This window comes from Protopterus annectens, chromosome 16.part0, assembly GCF_019279795.1.
Source record: "Protopterus annectens isolate FY-2018-M chromosome 16.part0, PAN1.0, whole genome shotgun sequence".
NCBI lineage: Eukaryota > Metazoa > Chordata > Ceratodontiformes > Protopteridae > Protopterus > Protopterus annectens.
The window spans coordinates 119,397,522-119,413,734 of record NC_056750.1 but is presented as its reverse complement, the minus strand read 5'-3'; the positions used below and the strand labels follow the sequence as shown (position 1 = coordinate 119,413,734).

The following is a 16,213-nucleotide window of genomic DNA, read 5'->3' as shown; positions in this document are numbered from 1 at the left end:
TCACCAGATCTTTGACACAATTTTTCTTTTCCCAATAAGGATGGCAACTGTCAAAGTGTAAAAAAACAAGTATATCTGTATATACTTTATTCAAAAATCTGTTTTTCATGGTTCTTATGTAATGTCAAGTCTAACAAATTACCACCCTTAATCAATTTGATGGGTAAAATTCGAAAAACAGGTATTGGAATTAATATAATCTTTAATATAATCTATACAGCGACCATTGGTTTCAGGCTTTACATTCCACAAAATTGGAAGATCATCTAGGTACCTAAAGTATTTGTGTATATTAAGCATATAGTGGGAAGAGAAAATATAATTTTCTTCCCACCAGCATAAGATGATATTGGCAAATACTGGCACAGCTGATGCCCTAATAGCCACGCTTTTAATATGACAGAATAACTCCCCTTCAAAAGAAGCAAAGTTAACTCCCCTTCAAAAGAAGCAAAGTCATTCTTTAAAGTCAAATCCATGCAAGTACATAAAATGTTAACATTAACTTGTTCTAACAAAGTACCTTAAATTAAGGCTTCTGTAGGCTTAGAACTTAAAAAAAATACTTAATGCAGTGATTGTCTCAGTAGTGTTTTAATTTAATTTGTAACATTAATATTAGTAGTTGTAATGTGCGTGTCTTTGTGCACTCACACACGTGTGTGTTAACTAGTTGTATCACAAAGATGGAATCACACAGATGAAGGCAAATCACTTCTTTCACTTCTGTGACTTAATTAAACTAAAAAAAGTTTGCTCCAGGTGAGGCTTGAAAAAAAAGTTATGTACTTACCATAACGTTCCATCTGATTTGTTGCTTTCCATTTGTCTTCAACCTGTGAGAATACAGATCTGGTATGTATCCAACTCGGCTGGATTTTCCAACATCGGATCCAAGCTCCAAGCTCCACCCCTACCTATAATGCCCCTGTCTCCCTCCTTCCATCAGATAGAGTTTGCTGCAAACAGCAGCACCCCAACCTAACCATACGCCTAACCCTATGGCATTAATATCCCTCAACACAATAAGGAAAAACATAGGCCCACCAGAGCAGGGGCTATGTGTCTGCATTCCGGTCCACTACACAACCCACAAAAGGCAGGGGGAAGGAGGGAGGAATGGTTGAAGACAAATGAAAAGCAACAACTCAGATGGAACGTTATGGTGAGTACACAATGTTTTTATCCGACGTAGTTTTCATTTGGTCTTCAACTTGCGGGACAGAGTCCCCAGCTATCAAATACTTCTGAGAGGTACTCATGGAAGGATGTTCCAGAGCATGGCTGAGCCAAAAGATGCCCTGCTTCTGGACAGAAGATCCAATTTGTAATGAGACAAACATATGAGATGATGTCCAAGAAGCTGCAGAGCAAATGTCATCTAAGGAAACCCTAGAAAAAAAGGCCGCAGAAGTAGCTACAGACCTAGTAGAATTGAACCCTGACATGACCTGGTGGAGACAATCCCTTGGCTCGATAGGCCAACACAATGCACTGAGAGATCCAATGACTAACAGTTACTTTCGAAACAGATTTCCCAAAGAAAGGCTTAGAAAAGGAAACAAAAAGCTGATCAGACTTATGAAAGGATTTTGTTCTATGCAAATAGAAACACAGTTGCCTATGAACATTAAGCGAATGCAATTTATACTCTCCCTTATTCTGGAAGTTCAGAAAAAAAAAAAAAAAAAAAAAACGTGAGATTGATGATCTGGTTAATATTAGACTCTGAAGCCACTTTAGGAAGGAATGAAGAGTTTGTTCTTAAGGAAATCCTGACTTTGTGAAGCACCAAATGGGGGGCTTGACAGATAAGGCCTGGCTCTCTGATACTCTCTTGGAGGAAGTAATGGCGACCAAAAAGACTGTCTTCCAAGACAGGAATTGCAAATCCACTGTAGCTGCTGGTTCAAAAAGGGGAGAAACCAAAGCTTGTAGCACTTGAGTAAGATCCCAAGGGGGCACTGTGTCCTTGACAGGAGGCCTGAGTAAAAAGGTACCTTTCAAAAAGGCTTTACAAAACTTGGAAGAAGCCAAAGGAGTCGAATTCTCTCCTATGTGAAAATTGGAGATCGCTGCCAACTGTACCTTTACCATAGAAAAACTAGCGCCATGATTAAAAGATATCCACCAAAAACTCCAAAATGGTGGGAACTGGAGCAGTAAAGGGGTCCAGCTCATGCTGAGAAGCGCATATAGAGAAACATTTCCACTTACTGGAATATATCTTCCTGGTGGAAGACTTGTGAGCCGCTACCAAATTATTCTTAATGGGAGAAGACAGCCCGGGTGTCCTAACTATCACTGGAACTGGAGAAGTCAAGCCGTGAGCTTCAGACTGACTAAATCTGGATGTGAGATCCCTGAGGGATGCGTGATCAGATCTGGAACTGGATCTAGTATCCAAGGAGGACACGCTGCATGAGACCACAGAGAGGGAACCAAACTTGGCGAGGCCAGAAGAAGGCAATGAGGATCACCAAGCTCCTCAGCCGGCAAGCTTTCTGAATGAATTTCGAGATTAGAGGGAGTAGAGCATAAGCATTCAGTAGAACGGAGAGCCAAGCATGAACTAGAACATCTCCGGGGGACTCCCCTGGAGGTGGGTTCAGTGCATAATACTCACTGCACTTTGCGTTGGAAGGAGAGGTGAAGAGATCGCAGCAAGGCAGACCCCATTTTAGAAAGCTCTGTTCTGCTACTGAAGGCTTCAGAGACCACTTGTAAGGCATCAGAACAGAGCTGGTGAGGCTGTCCGCCAGAATGTTGGACCTCCCCGGAATATGCGTTGCCACCAGAAAATGGCCATAGGAGATTGCCCACTCCCACAATCTCATGGCTTCATGACAAAGGGGGTAAGACCTGCTTCCCCCTTGTTTGTTGATGTACCAGACTACAGACATGTTTGTCTGTCTGGATAGGAACAGTCCCTTGGGGAAGATGGGCATGAAGAGCTTGCAATGCCAGCAGCACTGCCTTCATCTCCAGGACACTGACATACCGATGGGTCTCCATGAAAACACGTGCCTTGGACTGTCCTTCCTATACAATGCCTCCCCCAACCGAGCAGAGAGGCATCCGTGCTCATAGTGATTACAAGGGTTGGAAGGATGAACGGACAACTCAGAAGATCCGGGGACTGAAGCCATCAGAGAAGCCAATCCTTGCAATCCTGAGATAACTGCACAGGATGAGATAAGGCCAGATCTAGCAAAGACCATTCAACCGCCAAAGTCCATTGGAGGACTCTCATATGAAGATGAGCTGTAGGGATCAGGTTGATCATGGCCGCCATGGATCCCAATGCCCAGAGAACTGACTCTGCATAAAGATACTGGGTCTGGTCAATGGACAAAATATGATGATGGAGAATTTGAAGTCTGTTTGGAGTTAGAAACACTCTGCTTTGAGTGGTATCCAAATGAGCCACAATGAAGTCAAGAACCTACACTGGATCCATCTGGGACTTGTAAAGATTTATGGTTTTGACTAGCTGGTGGGCGGTCTTGAGAAGAAGATCCCTAGCTTGATAGAGTCGATGCCTGGAGGGAGCGGAAAGGAGCCAATCATCCAGGTGGGGGAAGACCTGGAACCTCTGCAGCCACAGGTGAACAGCCACCACTGCCATCACTTTGGTAAACACCCACGGGCTGTGGTGAAACGAAAGGGGAGCACTCTAAACTGAGAAATGATTGGCTCCCAGCTGTAAGCGGACAAACCTCTGAGACTGCCTGTCCATCTTGATATGATAGTACGCATCCTGGAGGTCCACAGAGCACATTCAGTCGTTTATCTGCAAAAAGAGCAAAACAGATTGGAGAGTGACCATCTGGAATTTTGTATTGGCAACTGACAGGTTTAGGGCTGAAAGATCCAGGATGGGACTTAAGTCCCCCGTTTTCTTTGGCATCAAAAAGAACCTGGAATAGATGCCTCATACAGTTTGGTTTGGGGGACAGGCTGGATGACTCGCTTTTCAAACAACTTGGAAATTTCCACTACTGCCTCCTCCCAGTGCATGGGTGGGATGTCTGGGAGGTGTTTGGGAAGGACTTGGGGTTGAAAGAAGGGGATTAAGTATCCTCTGGATATAACCTGCAACACCCAACAATCATCTGTGATAGACTCCCAGACTGTTGGGTGCACAGAGAAATCCCCCGACTGCCTCCAGAGACAAGCAGTTGGGTGACCTTTCAGGGCTGCTGTGAGGGTCTGTCTGGTAAAGAATCCTAAAACCTTTGGTTCCTCAGACCCCCTCTGCCATGAGGACAACATCCATCGTATCCCCCTATGCCTCTGGGGGAAGGCGAGTCCTGGCCATTGTGGGAAAGGACCCAAGACTTTTGGAACCACATCTTCTTTGCCCCACATGGATTCTGGGAAAAGGATCATTACAGGGTTGAGAAGCAAATCCTGACAGCAGACAAGGTCTTCCCATCTTTCTCACTTAAGACTAGGGTGTCGCGAACGGTGTTACTAAAAACAGTAGAACCGTCAAAGTGGGTGTTCTCAAATGATGCCTTGAAGGGCTCCGAGACTGCACAAAGCTGGAGCCAAGCTTGATGCTTGATGGCAATGCCTGTGCCGGCCCCCCTAGAGGCACCTTTCAGTAGCATGAGACAGAAGCATCATAGAGGTGATGGATATTGAAGTTACAGTGGCCATACGGGAGGGGAATACCTTCTACTCCTCTGCTGACATGGAGCCCAGAGCAGACTCAGTGACCTCTAACTAGGTCCCGCTGCAGTCTGATGACATGTGCCATGTAATTCATTGCACCCAAGGCAAATGTGTCTGAAGCATAAGCCTGCTTCCTGAAATGGTCCATGGCCCATGACCACTCGGTCTGGCGGATGGACTGTAGAGCTCTCCTAAGCAACCTCTTTCTTGCTGGCTGCTGCAACCACCATGGTATCTACTGGGGATCCCTTAGACCAGTGTTACTTGTCCGACGGGGAACTGAGAATCTTGGCAGGGTGCTTGTGATAGGCTCCACCTTGTCTGGTTCTTACCATGCCCTGTTTGAAATCAAGACTACGAGAGGATCAATGGGAGGGGACACCCAGGAGGTACAAGGTCCTGTGCCAAACAGCTCCAGGAACACTGACTCATCCAGGCTGTGTTTTGGGACAGACCACACCCCACGCTGGCATCGGAGATCCATGATGTCTCCAAAGGAGACATTCTTGGGGGTGACCAGAGGGAACCCTCCCCTTCTCCCAAGTCTGTCTTCTGTGAGGCACTCTGGAGAGGAGTCCAGTTGCCTCCTTTTGCACTTATGTTTCCGAGGGGAGCTCCTCAGGGGGTTTTCTCTGAGGAGGACTCAAACTTCAGGCAGCTCACAGGGAGGAGCTCCCTACAGTAGAGTGGCATCAGGCTGCCCCTGAGGGGGCAGGATGGCAGAGTCCATACCAGAAAGAGAGGGAGCTAAGATGGATTCCGAGGAAGATAAAGTCAAGGGTCTTGAGGGAGCTAAGAAAGCCCTCTCCACCACATCAAAAGCAGGGGGTGAATGAATCCCCGCAGCTGAGGGCAGAAGCAATGGATCTGTCATCCCCTGAGTCGATGGGGAAGCTGGATCCAAGCCTCCATGTGCCGAGACTCCGACTGGAAGGGCTGATTCCGAAAACCTCGAAGCCAATGCCATCCCCTCGGATCAGTCATCGAGACTATGGCTCCGGGCAGGTTAGAGACTAGCCACTCAGAGCAACGGTCAGTGTCGAGGTACCTGGCACCACTGGCACCAAACCACTGATGCCTCAGACCCAAAGACTTTGACCCCGGGGGTTGGATGGAAGAAGGAGAAATGGGAAGAAAGGTGGACTGTATGCTCCCAGCCTCAGAGGGGGAGGGAGCAGGCAACATTCCCATCTGGATCTGGGTCCGGAAGAACTTCCGCATCATCTTGTCCACCTTGGTTTCAGAAAGACTACGGCTGGACTGGATGGAGGTCACCACTGAAATGGGCCTGAACTGGTGCCGGGGGAAGGCTAAGAAAGGGGATCTTGCCTGAGAGACATCCTGCAAGAAGAGAGGCAACGGAGCAGAGGGGAACCCAGGCTGGGATCTGGCCGGAACTTGCCAGGGGCTTGGACAAAGAAGTGCGGTTTGGGGTCTGCTTTCTAGGCCTATCCCCTCCTTATGGCGGTGTTTCTCTCCTTCCTTAACCTTCTTAGTGGGAAGTTGAGTCCCAGGGGCTGGGGCAGAGGAAGATGAAGTAGAGGCCTCAGAAGGAGGGGAAATGAGGCCTTGGAGAATAAGCTTGTTTCTCCTGTCAATCAATGGGCAGGGGTTGAAGCCCGCGCAGATCAAACAGGAGGTTGTCCAGGTGAGGGACTCCCAAACATATAACAAACACAGTGTGACTATCAGAAGGTGGTAACTTATGACCACACTCAACACATTTTCTAAAGACCAACTTAGGGATGTCAGCATACCACTCAACTGTCCCTGATTTTCAGGGACGTCCCTGATTTTAACTCAAATTTTAGCTCTGTCCCTCTTAATCCCTCATAACACTAGTGCCTTTTGGAGGAAATGTGCTAAATTATATTTAATAAATAATGACAATGATTAAAAGTTATAGACTTGTGTTCCTTCAGGAAATGTATATTAATTCACATTCTCTTTTTCTGTTAATGTCTCAAGTTAATGAAACTCATATTTTAAAAGTGTCCTGACTGTCCCTGATTTTTTCTGGAATTGTCCCCGATTCTGTTGAAATTTGTCCCTGACTGGTTGAGAGCTATGGGTGTCAGCCATGGCAACAGAAAATGTACACACACACACACACACACACACACACACACACACACACACACACACACAAACAAACACACACACACACACAGGGAAAGCAGGAAGAGAGAAAGCTTTTTTTTAAAGATAGAACCAACGTTTGAGCACAAAGTGGATATGGGTAGGGAAAGTAATTAAGAAGAGAGATAAATGGAAGGATAAACAGAGATGAAAGAAGTCAAACTTTCACGACTATAGAAAAATGGAGCTGACGGATCACACTGCTATCTAGACACGTGGCAAAGGAGATATAGGGCGAGACAGGGGCATTATGGGTAGGGGAGGAGCTTGGATCTGATGCTGGAAAATGCATCCGAGTCAGATCCGTACCGGATCTGTATTCCCACAGGTTAAAGATCAAATGAAAACAACAACTTTAGATCTCTATAAATACCACATGCTAACCAATTGCACCACTGGAGCTTCAGTATTTATTGTTTACTATAAACTATTAAAAACAACCACTAGGTAAAACTTAACACATAAAATAGAAAACACATAGTTTGAGAACCTCAAACAAAAGTCCAAAGTAATGAGAATAAGTGCTTTTGTTCCTTTATTGGTTTGGAACTTCATCACATTCAATAGAATGAAAGCAGCGAGCCTTTTAAAAAGCAGATTCACTCCTGGGATGGTGTCCTTGTCCCGTCTGGGCGGAGGAAGTCGGTATTAACTACCATAAACCCTTAACTCTGTGAACTTCATTCACCTAACCATCGACAACTGGGGCAGCTCAGGATACATATAGCTAGGCTTATAAGGGCTCTAGGGACATTAACCTAGTAACCTTCGATGAACCTATGAACCACTACCACCAATCACAACTAATAAGAAAAACTCCAGTCAATTCTTAAAGAAACAAGTATTACAAAGCAACAAAGTAACATCAATTCATTAATGGTAATATAAAAGTTTCTTTAAAAATATATAAAACAAAACAGTTAAAAGACAACTTCATCTACCCATAATCTAATGAAACATTATTTACTAAAAACACACTTGGAGCTGATAATTTTTGAATATATGTTGTTATATGTATATAGTTCCAAGTTTTAATAAACTGGCCAATGAAACTATCATTAATAGCAGAAATTGCCAAAGAGTGTCTCTAAATTCTAAGTAAGTTGACCAGTTGCCTCCCACTGGATTATGATTTACCTTTTCTAATATACAAAAAAACTTAATTTGTTGAAATTAACACACTCATTGGAGTGTTCAGCTCACGTATTGCTATAGTCCTTTTTCTTTCTAGCATAATTATGCTGTTAATTCCTAACCTTCAAACTCTTTTCTGTTTTACTAACATAAAATGCTGGACATAAGCAAGCCGGTACATATACCACTTCACTGGTGTGAAAATCATATGTTCCTTCAACCCTAATAACTCTAGCATAATTTCCTATTACTATATTAGTTGTTTCATTAATAAACCTACACTGGCAACATGGCCAACACTTTTTCATACCTTTTAGGGTGTGGCCAGAATTGGTAAATTAGCTACTGTTCCCTTCCAATATCTGTTTAATATTATTTTCCTTTTTTAAAAACTAAACTATGGAGTTCACCCAATTTGTTAGTAAGGGGTCAAACAATCCCCAAAAACTTGCCCATTTCTTTTCTAAAGTGGATCTCATTTCTCTGTGGCTACTACATTAAGTTAATGTCATAGTACTATGAAAATTCCTTCTTATTCTGTTCTGCTTATCTAGTAAAGTCGAGGTGATTAGCAAACAAATCTATTGTGTATGTCTGTAAGTCAGTATAAATATACTCAATCTATTCAGTAATTCTGCCAAATAGTTTCTTTGTAACAACATATCTTTCAACTTGGTTAACACTAAAGTAAACAATCCATCATCAGTGATTAAGCTGGATAAACGCATCATCTGACTTTTGACAAGATTTTTCTACTGCCAATAAGGATGGCAATTGATAAAGTGTAAAAAAAACAATTGGAGTATGTAGGCTTTCTGCACATACTTGATTCAAAAATCTGTTTTTTGTGGTTCTTATATAATGCAACATCTAACAAATTACAACCTTCATAATCAATTTAATGTGTAAAATTCAAAAAGCAGGTATTAGAATTAATATAATCTATAAATCAACCGATGGTTTCAGGCTTACCACTCCACAAGATAGGAATATCATCTAGGTACCTAAAAGTATTTGTATATTACGCATATAGTGAGAGGAGAAAATATTTTCTTCCCACCACCATAAGATAATATTGAGAAATACTGGTGCAGCTAATGCCTCCACAACTACCTTTTAATTTATCAGAATAACTCCCCTTCAACAGAACCAAAGTTACTGTTTAAAATTAAATCCATGAAGGTGCATAAAATCTTAATATTAACTTGTTCTAACGAAGTACCTAGAATTAATGCTTCTGTAGGCTGAGAATTTTAAAAAGTACTTAATGCAGTGTTTGTCTCACCAGTGTTTTAGTTTAAGTTGTAACATTAATACAAGCAGCTGCAGCGTGTGTCTGTTAAGTAGCTGTATCACATAAGGATGAAGTCATAAAAATAAAGACAAATAGTTTCTTTCAGTTCTTTAGCTTAGTTATACAAGTAAAAAAATTGCTCCAGGTGAGGCTCGAACTCACAACCTCGGCATTGCTTCAGTACTGCTGTATAAGTACCGCGCGCTAACCGATTGCGCCACTGGAGCTTCAGTGTTAATTGATTATTTTAAACTATAGGTACATCTCCTAGTACTTTAAATTTTGAAGTGCAGTCTGCTTTTCATTCACTTTTGAGTGCCTGTTTAAGGTAGAAAGCAACATCACTGTGAATGTGTAAAATACGAGGTTGTATGGATGCGTATGTATACTAGGTACGTATACATAAAGTGATAGGCAATTTCTGCAAAAGTACTTAATTTAGAATGAGGCTTTGTGGCCTTGGAGTCGGTTATATTAAGTAAGGGGGAGCAGGGCCTCCCTCCCAACATCAAGGTCATTAATTCTAAGTTTTCTGCACTTTGGTAGAAATCATCTGTCACTTAAATTAGTCTTGCTTAAGCATACCACCAGTGTGTGTGTGTGTGTGTGTGTGTTTTAGACTGCATCTATTAATGCTGTGAGGATTATAATAACAATCCTCAGGATAGATTCCTGTCTATATCAAACAAAGCTCCTCATTAGCACTCAAGAAAAATCTTGATGATTGGATGGGAGATAGGAAATTCACCCCGGGGATCACTTCTGTGGCTCTGCTCGACAGTGGCACAGGAAAATAATTTTCTTGGGTGGCGAAAGCCAGGGTACATTTGGCTAGGCTTATATAGGCCCTAGGGCCAATAGCCTAGTACCTATCTATGAACCTATGAATAGTGAAACTTCAAATACGCCTTGGGAGAATATATGCTAATTCTAATTTTAGAGCAGTCTCATCATAATAAATTATGTGTGTATATTAAGGGCTGCTCTGGTGCAGCGGTTAGTGTTGTCGCCTCACAGCAAAAGGTTCTCCCGTTCAATTCTCGGCTGGAGCGCCTTCTGTGTGGAGTCGGCATGTCCTCCCCATGGTTGAGTGACGTCTAAAGACATGCAGTTAGGTGCGTGCATGTGTGGGTGTGCCTTCTTTGAAGGTTGGCGTCAGGCTGGATACTCGGCACTGTAAAACTCCACTGCCAATCATTAGTAGACCGGAGTTCCGCTGTGGCGACCCCCTAACTGGGAAAAGCTGAAAGACTATTACTGGTTGGGGGGAAGTCCCCCATGTCAGAAGGTACAGGGGGGCACAACAACAAAAACACTTGAAACCTTTTATAGCCAGGTTTAATATTCATTTTAAGTGAAATCAGACAATTTTAGAATTGCAGGACTAGAATCTACAGATCTGATGATTTGACAGAAAACCACGTGTGTGTTTGTGTTTCCTTTTTTGTTATTTTCAGGCTTTATTTCATTTTTAAACTTATGATATAACGTTTAAGACTGTTTTTGTCTGGAATATGTACAGCATAAAGTGTTAATTGTGTGACAGCTTTTTAAAAACAATGAATACCGATACCAGAGCTGTCAGAGATAACAGGACAGAGGTTTGGCTGTATCAGTTTCAGAAGTGTTACTTGTGCTATTAGACAGCATACCAAAGAAGAGGATTAGGGAGTACAGTGATTGGCTGCTGCTCTGGAAATGGGAAAAGGGCCTGGGACTGACAGAAAGATGAGAGAGAGAACATCTAGCTACCAGGCCATGTCAGAGAAATGTTCCTTTTAGTCCCAGAAGGGCAAAAGTGCTGAGGATTAGGTTAGAAAACTATGCCACAATAATCATACTTTAAGATGGATGGATGGGGTGGGCAAGTCAAAGAAGAAGTTGGGAGGGTTTATAATAAAACAGTGTTTTTAATTATTCAGTACATTGGAAGTAAAAGTTTTAAAGTAACACTGGAGCCATATGATGTCATAAAATCACAAAAAAGAAACTTTGACTTTGTCCCCACACCCTGAATGGTAAATATATCAACAGTATAAACTTATAAATTACTAAAAAAAATAAATTCTCCTACCTATAACTTTCACAGCATTAGTAAACTAATATTAAATTCAGAACACTATCTCTGCAACAAAACATGACCAATACAGCAGATTCTCATTAAAGCAAATATTTGCTAATCATAAAGTGTCAACTAAACCTGGCTGGCTCCATTGTACAGAAGAATGGGGCCTTGATGACAGTCCACCCAACTCAGGTTCTATGAGTAAAGTGCATGGATGCAAGGATGTGTACTTATCAGCAAATTACCTAATGAAATTTTTCTTCTTCTCTCAGTTAACATATCTACCTGATATCTACCTAAACTGTCTTACTCTCTCTGCAGTCAGTACCTATGCTATTAAACGCATCTTTGTTATACTATGCCATAATGTTACTCCAAATTTTTTTTTTATTTTAGCCATTGCTACATTCCTTGTAAATAACTTAATGTAACCAAACTTCTCAAACATAGTTACTGCATTCTCAAAATACTGTACGTTTGCCTTGTATACATACATATTTACATATATATATATATATATATATATATATATATATATATATACACACACACACACACACACACACACACACACATGTATATTGTATATTTCTCTATGTTTTTGTACTGTTAAGTATCGTACAACTTGAACTATTTTTTTCTTATTTTTGAATTACTTTCTTGGAGCTTTTCTCCTCGGGTTTCTGCTGAAAAAGGGCTTTCTGGGTCCAGTCGACTAACTCGGTTAACAAATGTAAAAATAAAAATAAATAAAATAAAGTGGGCACAGCAAAGAACAGCCAAATGAAGACAGAGAGGAATAAAAATGCTATGCTTGCTCATTTTTCCCAGGGGAAAGGTTAAGAGGTGTATTTCAATGCATGTCTCAAATTAATTTATCCTTTGTGAAGAAAAGAGACCTAATGGGTGCTTGCTACTCACAACACGACAGGGATGCCTGAGGGGCTGTTTCTCTCTCAGGAGTAAGTGACACCCTATGCTGCATCCAAATACATGCCCACAGGGGTGCTTATGCTTCACGTGAGGATGTGACAAGGTGCACAGAAGAAATCCCCCGATGGATGCTTGTCTGACAACCATAGCATGATCAGCTATCACCTAGATGTGAATAAAGAGGCAGGTGTTAACAGGTGGTATCAGAATAAAAAGTGTTGATGAAATCCGACATGATGGAAGTTAGTGTTTCTGGGGAAAAGGTACTCGGGCAAAAAGCAAAAAAACAAAATGAGCACAGAACGTAGAAGAAAAACAACAGTAACATGTGACATGGTTGGGTAGTATTATTATGCAGTACAAGCAGTACTGTGAAAAAGTTGTAAACAGTGATGCAGAAATGGAAGAGGAGCACTGCTTGCACTACAGAAACATGGGCTGTTAACAAGAGAGACAGAGGGACATGGATGTTCTCAGTATATGTTGTTCCATGCTGATAGAAAGGAGAGGGGTAGAAGTAGATAAATCTTCACAAAAAAGGCATCAGATGTGGTCAGAGAGCAGCAACCCCAGCCCATGGAGAGACTAATGAAGAAGCAGAGTGAAACCTGGGGTAAGCACCTTGGTGGTTAATGAACAGAAAGGGGATGTCCTGCAGGAATGATATGATGCCACTGCTCAGCCACATCAAATGGTGGAGAATGAGAAACTAGAGGACAAAATAAAGACGTAGGGGAGGGGAAGAGGGTTATAGTTGTAGTGAAACTCTGTCTGCCAGGAGCTGACTGTGGGATTCTGAACTTCATGGCAAAGAGGAAGCAGGAAATGGCTAAGGTCTTGTACCAAAATGACTCAGTTAGCAGGTGTGAAACTGTACAAGAAAGGCCAGAAGTCGGGCTGTAGCCCTAATTAGGGATGTTAACGTGATGATATCATAAGTCAGCTCCATTACATAGATGAATAAAGCCCTGACTATGGCCCAGGTGATCAGAATTCTATTAGCAGCTTTGATACTTGATGGAGGTGGAAGGAAATAATGAGAATGCCTATTCTAGGGGGCAGGGAGGGGTACAGCTGGCTGCCCACTGACAAAATCCCTCCAAGGAGCTGAGCAAAAAGACTGCACCCAAGGCATGGATGTTAGGTCATCAAGCCGCCGCCCAGTGGTAGCCTTCAGTGCAGTGCGGAGTGTAAACTTGTATCAGGAATGCACTGTGAGTCTTTTCTGTAAAGCAAAACACACATCCTACTACTAAAGAGTGGGGTTAAAAAAGAAACACCATGTTTGATAGGATTTCACCGAGGGTACAAAACACTATCATACCTATCTGAATGGCTGCCTCCTCTGGACAGCTCTTGTCCTGACACTGGCTGAAGTTCTGTGTATTAGTGATTAAATGTGCCATTTCAATTTAGGTGAAGGCTTGATGGTCAACATGCTTGGAGAAAAAAATGCATAAACAGTACAGACAGTTGCTTTCACACCGCCGAGAGCTTAGAATGGGGAAAGGTTAAGAATACAGAGAAAAGATGGTGATGGAGTTAAGAGGATACATCAAGTTGAGCTTGGGGAAAGAAAGATCAGCTTTGTGTCTTGAGGCAAAATGAGTGTCATTGTGTGAACAACCTTTGTTTACTTTTTTTTTTTTTTTTTTTTTTTGTTAAGCAAGTGTGGCCAGCTCTGAAGTTCACTTTTCACTGAAGTCCCATACAGAAAATTTATATGATTACAGAAGGAAAAAAAACATTATTCTATAGGTTCATAGATTAGTACTAGGCTAACTGCCCCTCTGGGCCATTTTAAGTCTAGCCAATTAACCCATGTGAGAATCAAACACCACACCTTGTGTTTGTAAGGAAAATATCTTAACCATTATGGCAACCTCCCTATATAGAAGATCAAGAATATGTAGCATACAATACTTCTAAAACAAGTAGCAGTGATATTTTTAATTATTTATTTTAGTTTAAACTAGAGAATAGACTGGTCTGAAGACTCTTTTCAGCCACACCCTGGGCGAGGAGGCAATTAAAAGTTTGTTGTTGTGTCTTTCGGCTTTTCCCAGTTAGGGGTCGCCACAGCGGAACTCCGGTCCGCTAATGATTGGCAGTAGATTTTTACATGCCAAGTTGCCAGCCCTGACGCACAACCTTCAACGAAGGCACGCCCATTCACGCATGTCTCCACACAGAAGATGCTCTAGCTGAGAATCAAACAGGACAACATCTTACTGTGAGGCGACAACGCTACCGCAGCACCACCACCACAGTGAGGAAGCAATTAAAAGTATATAGTAAAAATAATAGTACAGTAGGGAGCTGATTATTCGCACTAATTGGGAACTAGGGTAGTTCCGATAATCATACTGTTCTGATAATCAAACAAATTGAACCGGATAAAAAAAATGCAAAAATCTTGTTTTTTTTTCTGCATGCTTTTCAACCAGTGATTCAAGTGGACACACAAGCAGGCTACAAGCTCAAAAAACATGCATAAGCAAATACGTATAACGTTTATATATTCAGACTTATTTTTCCTACTCAAAAGCTTTGAAAGGCTGGGTTCGGATAATCGACTCTACTATACATGATAAAGTAACAGGTGCATATGCAACAAGTAAGCAAAATGAGATTAAATGAAAACAATAATTCTGGGTGACTCTAAACACACTGCTCCGTCCAGGACTATCCACCACCCCTGTCCGCTCAACATCCAACTCAAATTCTCCTGCAGAGGTCGCCACCTCCTTCAATATTTTCTTTACAGAAACTATCCAAAACCTAGCCAATAACTTATCCCCCAGTGCACCAAATCCATTAGCTTCTACACCCATTACCCAAACTACCTTCAAATTTCAACCGGTCTCAACATCATTTATCCTTAAACTAATTAGAAAACTAAATCCAACTACCCTTGCCGCTGATTTCCTCCCTGCAGACTACCTACAAAAAAAAGCTGATGCTGTACCCTACCCTATATCATTATGATCAACAGATCCATATCTGAAGCTACTATTCCCACAATCTGGAAGATAACCCATATCATTCCACTCCACAAAGGAGGCAGTTCCACTGACCTCTCACACTACAGACCCATAGCAATACTCTCTCCTATAGCCAAAATCATGGAAAAATGCATCCAAAAACAACTCTTAGCCTATCTTTTTGATAACAATCACCTGTCAAATTCTCAAAATGGCTTCAGCCCAAACCACAGTACCACCACTGCCCTACTATCCTTTACCAATGTCATAAATCATAATCATAATAGCAATAAACTCTCCTCAGGCATCTTCCTAGATCTTTCCAAAGCTTTCAACATGGTAAACCATCAACTTCTCGTCCAAACCCTAGAAATAATCTCCCTAGACACCCATCCTATAGAATGGTTTAAGACATATCTGGGAGGTAGACAACAGGCAGTCCTGTGGAAGGATAACTTATCTACCCCTTTTATCTATAACACTTGAGTCCCCCAAAGATCCATCTTACGGCCCCTCCTATTTTCCATATTCATTAACGACTTGCATAAAGTAATACCAGACACTACCTGCATTCAATACACAGATGACTCAACCCTAATATGTTCTGGTACAATCCCAAAAGAACTACTGACATTACTCCAAAACACATTTAGCATAGTTGAAAATTGGCTTCTCTATCGCTGTCTCATACTAAATCCCCAAAAAAACAAACTGCTGCTGTTCTCTCCATCTCGTAAGACCTCCTCTCTACCCTTTTCCATTAAATCTAACAATGGCACTATTATCTTACCAGACCCCTCAACCAAACTCCTAGGAGTTATAGTTGACAACAACCTAAAGTTTGATTTGCCTATCGACCACACAATCAAAACAGTAAATAAAAAACTTGGCTATCTACATAGAATAAAACCCTTCTTAACTTCCCTAGCCAGAACTGTTCTTGCTCACACTCATCTACTATCCACACTTCCCTACGCCTCCTCC

At 41.9% G+C, this 16,213-nt stretch overlaps 1 non-coding gene across 1 annotated transcript; it reads right to left on the bottom strand.

The window, feature by feature from the left end:
* Positions 1-9,384: 9,384 nt before the first annotated feature.
* TRNAI-UAU lies at positions 9,385-9,474 on the bottom strand. The gene is given in 2 exon segments: positions 9,385-9,420; positions 9,437-9,474. It is a non-coding gene; the product is annotated as a tRNA-Ile (tRNA).
* Positions 9,475-16,213: the final 6,739 nt, after the last annotated feature.